We start from the raw sequence: 15,638 nt of genomic DNA on the forward strand, positions 1-15,638 counted from the left end.
TAAAGATTCTGGATGACAAAAATTGTGGGTACTAAATGAAGGCATAATACTAAAAGGCTTCAGAAATCAGGAAGTTAATCCTACTTGTCTGAAAATAATGCACAATGCAAGCTTTCCATTAGTCCATCATACTTCATCTCAAAAAAGTCCTTAAGGTATACAGTGGTTTATATTTGCACTCTGTGCAATTGAACCTGCTAATACAACAAACTCACTACCCTTGACAAGACGACTAATTAAAGGGAACAGCTGTACAGAATCCATTCAGTCATACTCCCAGCATAAGCTTGCAAGAATAGTGACTAGCCAGGTGGTTCTGGTGCATTAAGTAAAATGTACATAGCTAAAGTCCAAGCTTACTACAGGGTGCTACACAGGGAATGTATTCAGTGTCAGGGAAAAAACAAACACTCTTATCCTTGTAAGAAAGCAAAGACGTCCACTTTTCTTCTGCTACAAGGAAGAAGCTGAAAGTGAAACTGCTGGCATCAACACATGGAAGAAGTAAAACTGCCATTACAGTGTCTTAATTATCTCCATCCACACTCACACTTATGCGTCTTAGGACAATTTTGTGCAGGACTTAACTGCCATCACTTTTCTTATAATAATGCAAACGATAATAGTGTATATGTAACACATGATTAGGTGACAGTAAAAGACCAAAGAAAGGCAACAGAACAAAATGTGTGAGCATCAATCTACAACAAAGTCTGCATGTATAGATCTTTATGCAGGAAAATGGGTTCAATACGATAAAGGTTTAATAGCCAAGCACCCTTTGCAGTCATAAGGAAAAGGATTAAAATCCCACACCACACTGCAAACTCCTGAACTGTTATACTGCATTTATTAAATGACTCCAAGTAGGTTACTGCAGAAATTAAACTCTTACTTTAAACCCTAGTTAAACAATCTTCCTCATGAAATTAAACCACTTGATTTCTCCATGCAGTTTTGAGTGCTCTTATTCCACTAGAAGGTGCATTAGCTGGAATAAATTGTGATGTGTATGTGTATGTCATCATTTACCTTACCTATTATCGCTTACTTTTTGCCACAGCAAGAAAAAAATTATTCACTTTACTTAATGCACACCAACAGCTATGGAAGGTAACGCTTAGAGTAAAACAATCCCGGCCTTTGTCAATATGCATACCTACAAGGTTTTCACTAGAGAAGGTACAGATGAGATGCAGTGCATAAAACAGCCAAGGACTCAGTCATGCAGAGACAAAGGAGGGAATTGTGTGTCTTTTTTATATAGTGGCAGTATACAGCAGGCAGGCTTTGTCTGTGTGAGTCATATCATACTGGCACTTTCCTCTTGAAAGTGTTAAATGAGTTAAATTAGTAGGTTAACTTCCATCATACCACAGATAACTCCTACTGGATGGTAGCAGAGAATATATGCTTTGTTTCACATGGTATTACACATAGTTTATGTTGACCTTTTCACATTGCCAATGTATTTCTTCATCATGGGTTAACCATAAGGTATTCACAGAGTAGCTCTGTTAACCTAGTAAACATATTCTACATCAAAGGAAAAAATATCTTCCATTACTGCAACCGTACGTCAAAATCCAGTAGTTCACAAATAAAGAAAATTTGGTACTAGTGGCATAGTATTTGGGTTTGATAATTAAACAGAGCTTGTTCTCCTACATTTTGAAGGAGAATCAGACACAGTAACCAAAATCACAAAAGATGAAGTCAGTACAACAAATCATTGTGTATTACACCACTTTGATGGATGATACCAGAACTTAAAAGGAAGAAAATAAATTCAAGGACAATCAAGGAAAGTATAATACATATAAAAAGCCATCAATTTACTTTTAAGAACCCCCGTATACAAAACTAAAGAAACACTGATCATTATCTTCTGTTTAGGATTTTCTTCCATCTGCTTTGAAAGTCAGCAGACTCCTATGTAAACTCCAGTAAATGGAAGGTGTGACAATGTGAGGTATTGCCAGCTATGCCAGGAGAAGTAGGGCACTGAATGTATAACATATGCCAGCATAGCTAGCTGGAACTTTGTAAAGAATGATATGTCCTTTGTATATCAAACTGATTTGTACAGATGCTTGTGTTGAAAATGCATGTGTAAAGTTGTTTGTGTTAAAAATGTATCAATGGTGTGTCCTGCTGGCCAGAAAAGAAATATACATTTATATCAGACTGTATTATAACTACTGATACTGAAGAGAAGAGGTTAATCTCAATCCAGCTAACTTTGAAAAATAGTAAATTAAATTTAGGCCATAAAGATTGTATCTTACATTTCTGAATGCAGCCAGATGTCTGTGCCAGAGAATGGTTTAGTAGCTCCTATAGGAATAGTGGAAGTGTTTTATTGTTTTATAGCTTTCAGATGCTATAACACATCTCAGCAAAGTTCTATGTGCATGGTAACACACATGTGCTAAATCCTGGTTTAGTTTCTAGTAATGGGGGTAGCATTGGAACCAGCAGTCAGATGACCAGATGTATGTGATGTCATGTTGTGATTTAGGACAAAAATTATGTTTTAATACCAGATGAGAGAGAAATCTCAGAGGACTCTGTTTTTGAAACCTGACATAGAAGGATCCCTCACCTACTTCATCTTGCCTTGCTCTAAGTGAACCAGGGAGTAGTAATTCTTTAGATCAGTCAGGAAAACATAGTGAGATTAGTTAAGTACTGTTTTCTGTATCTGTATGACTCTATTCATGTGTTATATTTAATATTTCCTGTGACTGAAACTCTGGTCTTTACTGTAAAGAGATATTTAGTATTTTCATGTTCTTTTATTATTAAATATATTTAAACTTTTCATTGTGACTGGTCTTTTAGATAATATTTTAAAATTTAAAATTACTCATATCTATTTGGTGACTCTGTGGCCACTCTTAAAAGCCTTACTGCATTGGTCAAAACACTACTGTTTGTACTAATATTAATTTCACTCTGTATAATTGGGTACCCTTGTAAGAACCTTAGAGTAGCTGGTGACTTTGGAGTGTCTGGTGGCAGTAACTACCTTATAGTCTGGGCAGAAGGGGGCATAGCTATTAAAAATCAAATCTCAAAGATTGTGTCAGTTTTTTGGATACTCGACTACAATTCTTCTCTGCCTTAACACCATTTGGGTACCATTAATTCTCAACTGCTTCTGAGCCGCAGTCATAGCATAATGCAAATGCAGTACACAATAAGAAGTAGCACCATCACTCTGCAATTTCCAACACCTACTTGGACTCATGACACTGACGACTTTACTCAATGACAGCATGTGTATGTGAAGACAGTTGCTTTACTCATCTATCTGCCAACACTTCTATATCCTTATTTTTTTTTTTCCATTTCATTTTTTTCATTCCACCAAATAACTGCCAAGTAAGCTTTCAACCTTGATTTCTCAGATTATCTCCAGAGGGGAACATCTTTCTTACTCTGCATATTTTTGACACATTCTTTCTCATCTTGCTCTTGTTTAGTTTCTAAATTTAGCTGTAACTTGTCTTATTCAACAACTCAGTTTACACACAACCTTAGAACATAACTTACCTGTGTGTCCATCAAAACACCTAGACACTACTGTATGTTTACCTGACATCATCAGAGACTACCTTCCTACTTTTGCCCCAAGACAAATAAACCATATATACAAACATGTCCTTTTTAGCTGAACATGCAGTCTCTCCTTTTTTAAGAAAGGCACTTTTTTCTCAATTATATCCACAAATGCAACTGGAATATCCTTAAAAAAACATGTTTAGATGATGATGATGTATTCCAATTTAATGCCACATTCCTAAACATGTTAAATGCACTAGCTCCTACTAGGACAAAAGTACTCAAATCCAACCCTGCACCATGGCTAACAAATAAGACCAGCTGAAGCATGAAGAATATGGCCCAAAAAAAAAACTCAAGGCTGGCAGAATTTCAGACACATTATAAACCAATCAAAGCAAATAAAATAAATAAATAAATAAAGCAGACAAAATGCCAGCTACACAAAACTGCAGCATAAGCACCAACACAATCCCAAATTATTTTGGTCATCTATAAAAAATCTGCCACACCCTGGCCAAACTAACACAATCTCACCAACAACTACCAATCAACTAGACCAAGTTAGTCTTCTCCTTACTCAAAGATAACTACATCATCTCGCTCAACTGTCCTTCCTTCCAAACTGTCAACACCTCAACAATCAGGAAACACCTCATAAAGGACACAACTACAGCACTAGATGCTGATAATCTTCCATCTGAGCATCTTAAAATTGCAGCCAATGTGCTACCATACCCTGTTGGTATACTGACAAACTGCTGCAACTAAGAAAACTATATCTGTTTGAAAAAAATCACACATTACCACTTTATACTAAAGAGTTCTCCAACTACTGATTCATAGCTATACTATCACACCTATCAAATATTTTAGAGAAATGCATTCATTCCAAACTCTTAAATCATATGACCAACCACAATCTCTTCTCCACTGCACAATACGGCTTCTGGCCTCATCACAGAGCAACATCATCACTACTTAGTATCAGCAACACCATGAACCTCAACATAAACGTTGGCAATTTGGTCTCTACTCCTCTCTTCTCCTGGATATTGACTAAAGCATTTGACATGGCCTCCCACCAAAAACTGCATTTCAAACAGTCTGCCCTTAGGCCTCTTGTAGTCATTACACTCCTGGCTCAATTGCTACATTTCTAACACTGAACAAGCCTATAAAATGGCAACAAGACTTCTCTTCCTTCATATCAGTCTCTGTCAAGGTTCCTCAGGGATCAGTTCTACCTTTCAGCATTTTTACAAACAATCTCCACACAGTGGTCAAACATGTTGCCAATGCTCAGTATGCAAATTATGTTACTCTTACATTTGTAGCATCAAATCTTCCAAAATTGCATGAAATGACAAAATCTTTTTCCTCTATCAAATACTATCTAGGGAAATCTCAATTACCATTAAATGCGAAGAAAACTAAATTGATTTTATTTACACCCAAGCAAATCTTAGCTCATAAACTGGTCTTTCAGCATTACTTCATCAAATAACACACAAATAAGGTAATCGGAAAAGGAAAATCTTGAAATATACATTTACATTGCAAAAGAAACAAAGACAAAAAACAGTTTTGTAAAATTATCTGTTTAAAACAGGAAGGTCTTGGTTATGAAAATATGAAAACTTGCTTAATTAAGAAACTAAAAATATGATGGACATCTCTGAAAAGCGGGACTTTAAATGACCTTAAGGAAATAATGGTTAAGAAAAACTTCTCGGCCTTGCCCATTATTCACAAAAGCAGTTATAGCTTGTGAGACTAAAGGAATTCACAGGATATACTGCTTGCAGATCAAAAGTGTTTTAGAACATGCTTTTCATTAAATCAGGGAAAATTGTGCAGTTTTATTTCCTGCAATAACCAAACAGGGTTAGTACAAATGAAGAGTAACTTATTCCAAAAGGGTAATACAAACTTCTAAATGGTTGCTCCTTTTCAATGGACACTAGGAACTATAATCCATGTTGGAACACTGCTGTTCAATAAAGCAGACAGCAGAATGTCCTTGTCATTCTCCTGCCTCCATACCACAGAAGGGTGGAGCCCTGATTATGGGCCAGATGCCCCAAGTTTGACTAGCGGCTTGGATGGTGTAGGAGCCAGACAGGGGGGTGGGAAGAGCAGTCTTTTTGGAAGCTCAACTAGTACAGGAGGAAAAGAAGGCTTTTTGCCCAAAATCTGACGGGTCCTGAGTGATGGGGACTGTGTTATAACTGTACGCAGACTGTCATTACAATTTTGGCATTGTAGAGTGTGCCAGTACATGGGTTAATGCATGTTACGTCAGTAGCTCCAACCGGTAAGGCCATTCAGAAACAAAAATCCCCTACTGTAGAGGACAGTCCATATGTGTTTACCACATACTCCATTTGGAACAACTTTCCTTTATTTCTCTGTCACTGGGGGAGTCCCAGCTCTGTTGGGAGGTAGTACCAAGCACACTTGAAAGGAAAGCAAAATGGAGGCAAAAAAAAAAAAACTTGTTATACTGTTTTGTATACATCACTAGCAAACGTCTGCAGTCCTAGAGAAGAAAGCAAACCATTAGAACAGAACAGACTGTCTTGTCATATTCTACAACAGTTAACATCACAGTAACAATGATGCTATCCTTCTTGTGGTTTCTACATTACTTGTATGACCTATCAAACTTCAGTGTCAAGAGGTCATGTCAGTAATATGAAACTTTTGAAGATTAACTACAGTACCAATGAAACAGAAATCACGATCTCTGAAGTTTCACTTAAAAGAAAAGCTAAGCTTAGTCTAGAGATGGTCATACTGATTTCTGATGCTTGCAAAAAGGCAGTCTTTAAATGTTTATAAAATAAATTACTTCAAAAACTAGAATGATTATCTTGATTTTACTGAGGGTGTGGCATGAGACGACGAGCATTTTTGTGAAAGCTAAACGCACAGACTGTTACATCAAGAACAGGAAGAAGAAGAATTTCTGGATAGGATAGATGAACATTCAAGTTTTGGGAAATGATTAGACAGTGAATGTTTTCTATTAGCAGATGTGAGTATAAATCTTCAGATACTGAACAATAGTTCTTTTACGTTAAGCTAAGGACTTTAGTCCTGTCCCAAATCATGAACTAGAGAAAAATAAAACAGTATCCAGGTACAGCCCATTGCATAAAGCATAACAGGCTGCTAAAACTCAACTTCTTGTACATGAAAACCTCTGAGAATGCCTGTTAAGGAAGGAATTTTAAAGTAAGACCTTTTTTATATTATATGAGAGCATATTTTCCTAGGAATGTTTTATTTTAATTTTTAAGAATCACCAGAAAATTTAGACACTGGCTAAAAATATATTTTCTGACAGAAAAGAGAAAAAGAGAGCATTACTGAAGAATGGATGAATACCATCTTAAAAAAAAGAAACAGCATATTCTGGTCTGTTAATGAATAACAAAATTTTCTAAAAGGATTCATTTCAAGCATAGATACGCACACACAAGTGTATGTGTGTGGGTACAGGTATAAATTTGTTAACACATTACTGAATAATGGATCTATACCAGTGATGGCGAATCTATGAGACACGTGTCAAATATGACATGCCACAATGTTTTTGGTGAGACACCAGTTTTCACCAACACCCAAGTTACCAAAGAAACTGAACAAAAATACAAGAAATATGCAACCCTGCACATATTTATTAAAACTCAACAACAAAAAAGTCATTAATTGATATTAATCAAATCAAATGCATTGTGTTCCATATTTTTTCAATTCTATTCAAAATGATTATAAAAAGTAGGGTAATTTTTTGTGCACTATTTTAAGCCCAATTATCAGTGTGCCTATCGTTTTCTGTATTGTACGTCACTGACTTTTCTTTTACTTTTATAATACACAGCAGTACACATGATTAGACTGCATTTTTTTAAATAAATGAATATGTAAAGAATTGTTTCTCTTTTGTTTTGGGGGGAGGGTGACATGTCAGTAGAGTGAATAGTATGTCAAAAATTTGGAAAATGCCTAAGCCCAAAAGGTTCGCCATCACTGATCTATATTCTGGTCAGTTAATAATGAATAAAATAAAAGGGAATGGTTTTAAGGTCTAACATAGATGTAACAATCACTTGTTACCAAAACAAGTGAAAGACATGGGTGACCTTATTTATTTATTTATTGCATTTGTTTACCGTGATAAGTCCACTAAGCCTAAAAGAGCCCATTTTCAGTGGAGGCCCGGGGAGAACAGCTCCAACGAGATACAGAAAAAATATAAACATTAATTAGTACAGAAGTAGAAACAGTGTTACAGATAGTAAATATAGTAACATATACAGAATATATACATAAAAGCAGGAATCTAGTTTGTTTGATTACAGCAATATATACAGAAAATATACATTAAAGCAGAATGATGGAATACTTGTAATTACCAAAACTGTCCACAGAAATCTGCCAGTAAACACATCTACATCTCTAAAAAGCACAAAATTGTAAGCAGGCAGGCAATGCAGTTATGAGTAGTTTCAGTATGAAAAGGAAACAAAACAAAATGGTAACTGGAATAATGATTCAGACTAAATAATCACTGATAAAAGGCAAATTGTTTTTGTAAAATTTTCTAAGGAAATATATCAATAATATTTTATAAAAGGCGAATCACTTGTTGAGCAATAGCTTTAGGTCATCATCATTCTCTTTCGGCTTTTCCCGTTAGGGGTCGCCACAGCGGATCATCTCTTTTCATTTCTTCCTATCCTCTGCATCTTGCTCTGTCACACCAACCGCCTGCATGTCCTCTCTCACCACGTCCATAAACCTTATCTTAGGCCTTCCTCTATTCCTCTTACCTGGCAGCTCCATCCTTAGCATCTTTTTCCCAATATACCCATCATCCCTCCTCAGCACATGTCCAAACCAACGCAATCTCGTCTCTCTTGCTTTGTCTCCAAACTGTCCAACATCCTTCCTAATCCTATCCATCCTAGTCACACCGATTGCAAATCTTAACATCTTTAACTCTGCCACATCCAGCTCTGACTCCTGCCTTTTTGTCAATGCCACTGTCTCCAACCCATATAGCATAGCTGGTCTCACTACACTCTTGTAGACCTTCCCTTTCACTCTTACGGATACCCGTCTGTCACAAATCACTCCTGACACTCTTCTCCACCCATTCCACCCTATAGCTTTAGGTCATTAAAGAAAATATATATACTGCTCTGCCTTATAATTCTCACGAATCAAAAGTTCTACTACAGACAGATTAAAAGCGACAAGAACAAACTGCAAGTCCAGATAGTTTCCCTGCAAAACTACATCAAGTGTTATACAGCATACGAGGAACTGTTTTATTGCCCTTTAATTTACTCACTGTAACAGAGTAGCAGACTATTCATCCTCTAAATACAAGGTATTTACTACAAAAAAAAAAAACTGCTGTGTCTAATAAACTGCATTTTGACTTAGCTGGATACAATACTTCCCAAACATTTATGCAGTCTACCCTAAATTTTATTACTACTTATTTTGCAGTACAAGGAGTGCACCGATTATACCCCAAATCTGGAAAAAGGAAACCTTGTTATACACTTTTCATAATTGTTTTGCTCTAGCTTCATACTAAGAATAAACAGCATCCACGACAAATCAGCAGTCAAAAGTTAAAATAGCTTTGAAAGCTGTAAAACACTTTACATGCCATATAGAAAACTCACAATCAAGTTTTAACACATTTTAATGCTGTTAGTATGCCACTGGTACACTTAGCACTGCTACGCAGACAGCATCCAGAAGTCAAGTGTTTCATGGCTTTCAAAGTTGTGAAACACTTCCTGATTGCAAAACTTTCCCCCTTAAACTTGTATTACAACAGAGCAGCAAAAGCTTTATGTACTAAAAAAATTATGTTCAGACTTCTCCAATTATAAATAGCTAGTTACGTGTTCTTGATATGGATGTCAAGATTTACTACCCAAGTTTGCTTCCCTCTGATTTTGAAGTGGATTTCTTGACATTTACATATGAATGTGGCCTCATCACAATCTTCTGTTACATTTATTACGTAAGCCTAACGGAAAATTGGAATTACAGTGCAGCAAACAGCAACTGGATAGTATTTTAAACTTAGTAAAGCAAGCAGATACACTATCAAACAAAAGAACAGTTTAAAGAATTGTAGCAAGCAGAGCACTGTATGCTTCGTATGAGACAGTAAATAGTGTAACAGTGTAAAAGAAACATTGTATAGCTCAACACAATATGTCTATCTGTTACAGGTCATTCCAATAAAGTATATGAGAACAATAAAAGTTTGCTCTTTTTCATCTGACATAAACAGCAGGATATTTACTTATTGATCAATTTAATTTACTTAGGTAGCATTGTCACCTCATAGTAAGACGTTGTCCTGTTCGATTCTCAGCTCGAACGTCTTCTGTGTAGAGACATGCGTGAATGGGCCTACCTTTGTTGAAGGTTGTGCGTCAGGGCCGGCAACTCAGCACATAAAAATCTACTGCCAATAATTAGCGGACCGGAGTTCCGTTGTGGCGACCCCTAACTGGGAAAAGCCGAAAGACACAACAATAGCAACTTACACAGACTTGGCTGACTGGGTTAGTTCCACTAGGCCGATGTCCTCTTTTCAGTGAAGACATGAGGTGCTATTCATATCGATTAGGGAAAAGTTGGCAGACACACTTGGGAACTGAGTGCCACAAGACCTTTTATTGCCAACTCAGGCAGATGGGGTCTTGGTTTAACATGTTATCTGAAGCATCATGTACTCCAAAGTACAGCACCAACCCTTATGCAGCACTATTGGCAGTACTGGAAAATTAATACAACTATCTGTTGTGGGAGGTTCCATCAAAACAACAAAGACTAGGGAAAGTTTGCCAGGGTCCTGGCTAAATTTTGTCCTGCCAGTATAAATACCCAGTCAACAAAGTGCAAATAAACAAAAAAGTCCAGTTAGCTGCCATACCCCAGAAGCAAAAAATGTTTCTGGGTTACTATCTCATACATTTGCCACTCTTGCTACATACACAAAATAAACTTTCACTCACTTTCTCTCTCTTCTTCTTCTGAAGACAGCAAACCTAACCATGGTCCTCTCATCCTCACTGACTCTGTGCACTATATACCTTCAAGCCATAGTTTACCCATTAAATGAATGCACATTATCTGCATTAATCATGAGAGTATTAGCAAACTTAGAAGCCTGGACTGATTGGTGTAGCCCTGAAATTCTAGTCAGCTCCTAAACCTTCATGAATCCTTAGATTTCACTATTACATCTTCACAAGAGTCAGACAAGTGATCAAACAGGACATGGTGACACCTGATAGTGAAGAATAACCTGGAAGTCTTCAACATTGGTCTATGCTAGTCGTAAGATGGTCAGGTCAGTAAATGGATTATCAGCAAAATTCTAACAAGCAACTTTCCCTAATCTATATACCTCCTCATCTACTGAGACAGCAAACCTGGTTCTACCCTAGAAACTTTTTTCATGGAAAAAAACAGTTTTGCCCTCCGGAAGACATATATATCAAAATATTAAAATACAGTGATGTACATTACATTCTAAGAACCAGACCAGAGTTGTTGTTGCTGTTGTTTTTCTTTTCGGCTTTTCCCGGTTAGGGTTCACCACAGCGGAACTCCAGTCCGCTAATGAATGGCAGTAGATTTTTATGGTGCCGAGTTGCCAGCCTGATGCCCAACTTTCAGCGAAGGCACACCCATTCACGCATGTCTTTCGGAGGTCACTCGACCACAGGGAGGACATGCAGACTCCACACAAAAGGCACTCCAGCCGAGAATCGAACAGGAGAACCTCTTGCAAGAACCAGACCAGGGTAAAAATGAAAATTCCTCCTGTTGTTACACTTTTTCAACTGAAGACAAAATACAGAAATGAAGTAAAATATGCTGATTATATTTATTTAAAAAATAAGCAAAATGGACTACTAACATCCATAAAAGCTCTAGTAAGAAATCATGCTTCTACTAAATCTAAATAACAACAAAAACTAAGTATAAATCATGAATTTGCAAAAAGTTTGTAGAAGTTTATTCCTCTTCCCCTCAAATATGCCTGCCTATTACCTCTTCCTTATATATTCTTAAAATACCTAAACAACTCTGAAGTCCTAGACTCTTTTTGTCTTTACAAATGTTACAAATAAGATAGTCAAACATATTCAGATTACTCGACTCTGGTCATCATAAACCATGATAAGCTACATTCTTCCACTCATTCACTTTTTGGTACCAGTTTTACCCAATTATGGGTTAAGGGGGAGCCAAACCCTATCCTGGCAAGCTATGGGGATGAAACAGAAATAAATTCAGGATGAGATGACAGACCACTGCAAGATGCATGGACACACACATAGGCCTAATAGCAATTTAAAATGTTTCCAATTCAACTTCTCATGTCTTTGGGCATGGGAGGAAATTAAAAAGTCAAGTGAAAAGCCATATCAGAAATAAGCAGCCATAAACACTTTGCAGAGTAGGCATCCCAGCTGAAAAGCAAAGAAGGGGACCACAAGCTATGAGACAGCAATACTAAAGGCATCACCAATCAATACCTTCTAAATCTTTTGCTAAACTGACAAATTAGTCGTGCATTTCAAGCCTGTCAGCATGTGAAAAACTATTTAATGCTTGTGAAAATCAGAATATATTTTTCCATCCGTCAGAGGTGGTCAACCCTTCCAAATGCACACCTCTTATAAGATTCATCATCCTATTTTCTACATTGGATCAGGGTACTGTGTCAACTATCACAACTTTCCTCAGTCCAGTGCTAGTCTCCAAATTCTTTGAAACTCATCTCTGACTATAACATGTCTTTTCTCAGGCAATCCATCCATTTGTTGGAAGTCCTCATTTCCACTTGTCTTCCCCTCCTGTCTTTCTCAAATCTTCTTGACCAAATTGTCTTCTGCTGCTTTCCTACACGTAATCCAAACAAGTGTAATTTGCTCTTTTTGACTTCCTCTGTAAATACTACCACTTTGTTGTCTGCTCTGATGTCATAATTTCTTCATTTGTCAAACAGTGTGCATCCTATCATCTGTCTCTAGTACTTTATCTCCATCAACTGTAGCTTCTGCAACTGCTCTGACCTTCATGGCCCATGGTTCTGTAACATACAGAAGTACTGGTTGCACCACTGTAATATACACCTTACTTTTCAGCTTCTTTGGCATTCTTCTTTCATACAAGGTGCCAGTTGGCTAAAGCCCCTTGGAGTCTAGCTTTGATCTACTCATTCAAAACTCCCTTGATCTCAACTATCCCTCCCAGACACTTGAATCTATCTTACCTTCTATCTCTATTTTTACCTTCCTCTGATTCCTCCATTTGCTGCACTGACAACTGTCTTATGTGCTCAGTTTCATCCCACTTATCTTAAATTTTGCATTCCATTCTCCTGTAACACACAGAAGTTCCTGATCAGATCCTGCTTGTAATGTCACCATCATTTGTATACAGCAACTTTGTCGATTTGCCCCCTCTAATGTTTGCTAATAAACAGCAATGGGTTAAACACTGAACCTTGATGCACTCCCACTCCCAATGGGAACATCTCTGTCGAAACACTGTTTGTACTTGTGCCATTAGGTTTTTTGTGCAAGGCCCGTACTAAACTAATTTTATCAATGATTCCGTGACTTTGAACCATTGTTTTACTCCCTAAAACAGCTTTCTTGGGTCCTTGTCATATGCTTTCTCTAAGTCCAGGGATGTATAAAAATAATACTTTACTTAGAAACAATACTTCTCTGATACAATACTTAAGCACTTTCGTCAGGAAGATGACTTCATCAGGATTCAGCTGATAAAGTCATCTACCTGACGAAAGCACTTAAGTATTGTCTCAAAGAAGTATTGTTTCTAAGTAAAGCATTATTTTTATATTTCTGGTGTCGTTTCTGCTTACAGCATTCGCCTTCGTATTTTATTTGGTTTGTGTACTGTCGCCTATTTCAGTAAGTCCAGGGATGCCCAGCTGGATTCTTTCCTCATCTCTAACTTCTTCACTCTCTGTCTCACTGCAAACATCAGATCAGTTGTGCTGCTTACAGATCTGAATCCAAATTGCTCAGCTCTCATCTTACTTTCAGCTACTCTACATATTTATCACCTTTTTTTACATAGTGACAAGAGTTTGATACCTCTGTACTGTCCAGAGTTGTGAATGTACCTTTTGTTCTTGTACACTGGCACTAGAATGGTTAATCTTTAGTCATTTGGGATATGCCTTTCTCTACATACTGCTAAGAGTACCTTCAGGAGCCTTTTCTTCCCTAACTCACCCAACACCTTGATCGTATTTTCTGTGATGTCCCTCCTCTGAGCCAGTAATCAAGGAGCCTGAATCCTCACCAGTGAAGGAAGTTCACTTGGAACAAAAATAGATACACACACTATTTCCAGATGCAGCTTTCTGCACCAAGCACAATTTCCCTTAAGAGCAACAGGAAACACACACAGTCCTGGGGCTGGGTTTCAGTCTCTGTCTCTGTCTCTCTAGGCCCCAAATAAGACTCTCTACTGACACAGCTGTAGAACTGAGTCATCAGCTGAGTGTTCCAAGTCAAGTCCTCCAGCACCCTCTCTGTGAAACCACTGCTCTGTGTCCCTGCTCCAATAGCTGACACACACACTGAGATTTGATTTTCACACAACCACACCTGGAAAGGCTGATACAGATTAACCAGCTATGCCCCCTCTGCCCAGACTATAAGGTAGATATTGCCACCAGAACACTCCAAAGCCAGGTACTCTAAGGCTCTTACAAGGGTACCTAATTATACTAAGTAAAATTAATACTAATACAAATGGCAGTGTTTGACCAATGCAGCAAGGCTTTAAGGAGCGGCCACAGTGTTACCAAATAAATATAAGTACTTTCAAAGGTTAAAATATTCTCTAAAAGACCAGCCACAATGAAATGTTTAAATATATTTAATAATAAACAATAAAAGAACATGAAAATACTAAATATCTATTTACAATACACACCAGAGTTTCAATCACAAGAAATATTAACAATAACACCGATGGAAAGATTCACACAGATACTGAAAAACAATGCTTAACTAATCTTACTATATTTCCCTGACCAATCTAAAGAATTACTGTCCTCTTGTTCACTTACTAGACCAAGGCAAAATGACGTAGATGAGTGTTCCTTCTTTGTCAGGTTTCACAAACAGACTACCCTGAGACTTCTGTCTCATCTAGTATTAAAACATCATTTCAGTGCTGGATTACAGAATAACATCAGATACATCTGGTCACCTGACTTCTAGTTCTCACACTACCCCCTCTACTAGAAACTGAGCCAGAATCTTGCACATATGTGTCACCAGACACACACACAGTTTTGCTAAGATGTGTTATAGCATCTGGAAGCTATAACACCATTTCAAAAACTTCCACCATTCCAGCGTAGCAATTAGTTCACCTGTAAGGACAATACAGTAGGATTCCTAGTCATGGTTTTCACAGACATTTTGCCTCTGGCTGCAGTCAGAACTGTAAAATACAATCTTTATGGCCTAAACCAGGTAATTTAATTTCAGACTATTTTCAAAGTTAGCTTGACTGAGATTAACCTCTTCTCTTCCAGTATACTCTGTTACAATATATTCATTTCAACAGTTGCAATACAGTCTGACATACAGGTGTATTTCTTTTCTGACAAGCAGGACCCACTGTTGGCACATTTTAACACAAGCAGCTTTACAAATACATTTTCAACACAAGCACCTGTACAAATCAGTTTGATATACAAATGACATACAATTCTTTACAAAACTCCAGCTAGCTATGCTGGCATATGTTACACATCCATTGCCCTACTTCTGCTGCCATAGCTGGCAATACCTCAGATCATCACATCTGCCATGACCTCATCTGAGCCTGCTGCTTTCCTTGACTTAATTTTCTTTGGTGCTGTTCTTACTTTTTAGGTTTGTCCCTTCTTCCTCTTTAATCATAGACTGGGTATGAGGCAGTAAAGCTTCTATGGGGGGGGGGGGGTGTCATTCAGA

General features: G+C 37.4%; 1 protein-coding gene across 1 annotated transcript in view; it reads right to left on the reverse strand.

The window, feature by feature from the left end:
• GMDS (GDP-mannose 4,6-dehydratase) overlaps positions 1-15,638 on the reverse strand; it is a 2,292,844-nt gene that overhangs the window by 1,462,548 nt on the left and 814,658 nt on the right. The window lies entirely within an intron of this gene.

This window comes from Protopterus annectens, chromosome 3.part0 (assembly GCF_019279795.1).
Source record: "Protopterus annectens isolate FY-2018-M chromosome 3.part0, PAN1.0, whole genome shotgun sequence".
Taxonomy (NCBI): domain Eukaryota; kingdom Metazoa; phylum Chordata; order Ceratodontiformes; family Protopteridae; genus Protopterus; species Protopterus annectens.